Source organism: Grammomys surdaster, unplaced genomic scaffold, assembly GCF_004785775.1.
Source record: "Grammomys surdaster isolate TR1022 unplaced genomic scaffold, NIH_TR_1.0 137522, whole genome shotgun sequence".
In the NCBI taxonomy this organism is placed as follows: Eukaryota; Metazoa; Chordata; class Mammalia; order Rodentia; family Muridae; genus Grammomys; species Grammomys surdaster.
Window position 1 is genome coordinate 265 of NW_021622435.1, and position 3,355 is coordinate 3,619.

The window sequence follows — 3,355 nt, forward strand, 5'->3', positions numbered from 1 at the left end:
GTTGTTTTTTTGTTTTTTTCTTTTGTCTTTTGTTTTTGGTTTTTCGAGACAGGTTTTCTCTGTGTGTAGCCCTGGCTGTCCTGGAACTCACTCTGTAGACCAGGCTAGCCTCGAACTCTTAAACTCATAGATCCGCCTGCCTCTGCCTCCCAAGTGCTGGGATTAAAGGCATGCGCCACCACCGCCCAGCCCTTTGCCCTTGTTTTAGTGCATGGCGCTTTGTCTCGGCAATAGAAACCCTAAGTGCTCATATACACGATTAAAAAATAAAAACACACAGCCAGGTTAGGGTAGTTTGTGGACAGCTTCTGTAGAGGTGGCCATGGGTTCCAGTGCTAGGAACTTGGAACTAAAGTGTCATGCATACTGGGCTAAGTTAATAAAATTCTAATCTCAGCACCACAAAGAAGCTATCAAGAGGAATGTAAGTAGAACCTAAAATGGATACTTTTCTCCAAATAATATAGTTCCAATCAAAATTCTATTCATGATCTCAGTAGAATTTGGTGTCAGGCAGGTAAAGGCACACGCCTTTAATCCTAGCACTTGGGAGGCAGAGGCAGGCGGACTTCTGAGTTTGAGGCCAGTCTGGTCTACAGAGTGAGTTCCAGGACAGCCAGGGCTACACACAGAGAAACCCTGTCTTGAAAAACTAAACCAAACAAAAAGGCAAGATGACCGGACACACACACACACACACACACACACCTGGTTTCATGTACCCCAGCTGCCCTTGAACTTGCTATGTAGCTGAGGATATCCTGGAATGTCTGATCTTCCTCTGCCTGCCTGGGATTGATTTTAAGTGTTCAATATTACCACTCCTACCGAGTTCCTGCAGTGCTGGGGATTGATTCCAGGGTCTGGTCTACCCGATGCACTTCATCTACTCAGCTGCATCTCAGACCCCCTTAAACTTACGACCTTACTATACAATCCAAGCTGGTCTGAAAGATGTCCAGGCTGGCCTTGAATTTGTAGTAATCCTTGTCTCTGCCTGCTGAGTGCTTGGATTAGAGGCTTACACCACCACACCTGGCCTTAGGTGCCATTCGCAATGCAAATAGATTTGTAGGCAAGAACAGAGAGCACATAGGCACACCCTCTTGCTACAGAGAACTTGTCAGTAGAAAGTAGAGATCCAGGGAGAGTAGAATGGGTGGCTCAAAACAAAGCTCTACAAAGAATGGGCGTGGCTCTGGTGGTAGAAGTACTTTGCACACCCAGGCTCTGGAATCAATCCCTATCACAGGTAAAGGTGCCATAAAACAGTCATGGGCAGGGAGATCCTAAGTTTCAAGTTGCAAAGGATATGTGAAGTCACACACACACAAACTTAGTTTCATTGCAAGGACTCTTGTATTCTGAGAAACCAAACTCATGGCTTACAATTTGGAAATACTCATTACATCAGTCAGATCTTATATCCATCAGTTCACACAAGGTAACACCAAGACAGGATGATGGGGATTGAACAGCTGCTAGTGAAAATGGTAAGCTGGCAAAAGAACAAATTTGTAAAAACCAGGTTAAAGCTGGGTGTGCACATGTCTCCACCCTCAACACTCCAGAGTGTATGCTCAAGGGGTAAAGTGTAAGGCTATTCTCTGCAGTATTCTTGAGGGGACAGGAAGAACATAATACATCCTGCGGTCAGCGTGAAATGTGTCAGTCAATGTGTGCCATCTCAGAACTGAGTGATGGAGCACACTGAAAAAGAAATCCTGCTAACCCCCCAGCTCCTTCTCAGGCTGACTTTGAGCACTTTCATTCCCAGAATTAGCCATTAGCCATTAGGAGCTAAGAAGTGTCCAGCAAAGACAATGTGTAAAGATCAGACAAACACATGGTGCTTCTGACAGACTTGGCTCTCATGTCAACTCTGGGGTCCATGAACAAAATCTTAGCCAGTTTCATACCCCATAAAGGCAACAGCCATGTTTCTCTTCTCCAGTGATCTTTTATTGTAGCCCACAAATACTGAGCGCCAGATAAACACTGTAGATGCTTGGGAGCACAGAGTGAATGGCCACCACACAACTTTGCAATTCTTAGTGCTTTTTTATTTCAGTTAAAAGTGAATACATACATACAAAATTCTAAGTAACTTCCTAAAATGGTTTTACCATTGGGCAATCTTTATTTTGAAAGTCTTAATTGTTAAATATGTCTAAAGTGCATTTTTTGCAGCTAATCAATAGCAGCATTTGTTTAAAACCTTAGAAAATATTCAGAACAGTTGGAAAAGTCACAATAAAAAAGGAAACGTGATCTAGATACATTCTTCTGCAAGATGACTCAGACACTGCGGTGCACAGCTGGATAAATAAATCACCAACAGGAGTAAAAACAGTCTTCTGGTGCCAGGCTATCAGCTCAAGGTTTCTTGCGCCTAAAACATAAAACCAACATTTAGTATTGCATTCTACACTGCAAAATTAAGTCCTTGGAGCAGGCAAGGAGCTTATAGAATATATCAGGAGGTAGCTCCCCCTGTTCTGAGCCTAAAGCCATCTTCCTCGTTTCCAAAGGAATTAACCCAAGGTTAAAAATTGAGAAAGATGTGTGAAGATTGGTTTTATGAAATATGAAAAAAGAATAGGCTGAGTTAGCATCACATATCTTTAGAACATGTAACCCATGTAACGGGCCAGTGTGAGCAAGAGCTACCAATGTGCTGACACCTCCTTCAACAAATCTTACAGCACTCTGGAGAGCTGGGCACTGCAGAGGCTGGCCACAGATTGTCAGTAGGGCCTGAGGAAAATCAGACACTGGGGAAAAGGTGGACCAGGAGTAGTGGTCGAAAGCCTGGGAGAGGGAGGACAAAGCAAGGCTGGCCATTCATTCATTGTGCTCACTTGGGTTGCGCGTGGTGCTGATATCCGGGTCCCAGCTGAGATCCTGCCCTCATTTCAACAGCAACAGAACACTAGAGGAGAGTGATAGGAGAGGAGAGGTCATCTCTCATGATCCAGAAGCATACATACATTTAGATGGGCTCTACTACAATGAAATCCAAACCTGCTCTAGTTTAGTGAAGACAAAGTTAAACCACTAGTCACACACTTACGATTCACTGGCAACACAAGCAAGAAGACTGAAGATTACCCAGGTACATTTTCATTTTAGATAAGGAAGTAGAAACGGTAGACCTGAAAAAGCTGGTGGCCAGGGCCTTGCCTGATTCTCCCCTTAAGAGCCTTCCCTCAGAAGCAGTCTTCACAGGGAGCACTAGGCTCTGCTGCAAGTTAGTCCATCTGCTGGGATTTTGCATTAGTCTGGAGCAATACCCCATTCTTGAACCCAACCCCACCCTCTACACACACACACACACACACACACACACACACAC

The 3,355-nt window shown here is 44.3% G+C and overlaps 1 long non-coding RNA gene across 1 annotated transcript; it reads right to left on the minus strand.

Annotated features, from left to right (window-relative positions):
* Nucleotides 1–2,041: 2,041 nt before the first annotated feature.
* LOC114615729 lies at nt 2,042–3,283 on the minus strand. The gene is made up of 2 exons (XR_003710507.1): nt 2,862–3,283; nt 2,042–2,392 (listed from the first exon to the last, which is right to left on the minus strand). It is a non-coding gene; the product is annotated as an uncharacterized LOC114615729 (long non-coding RNA).
* Between the last annotated feature and the right edge of the window lie 72 nt (nt 3,284–3,355).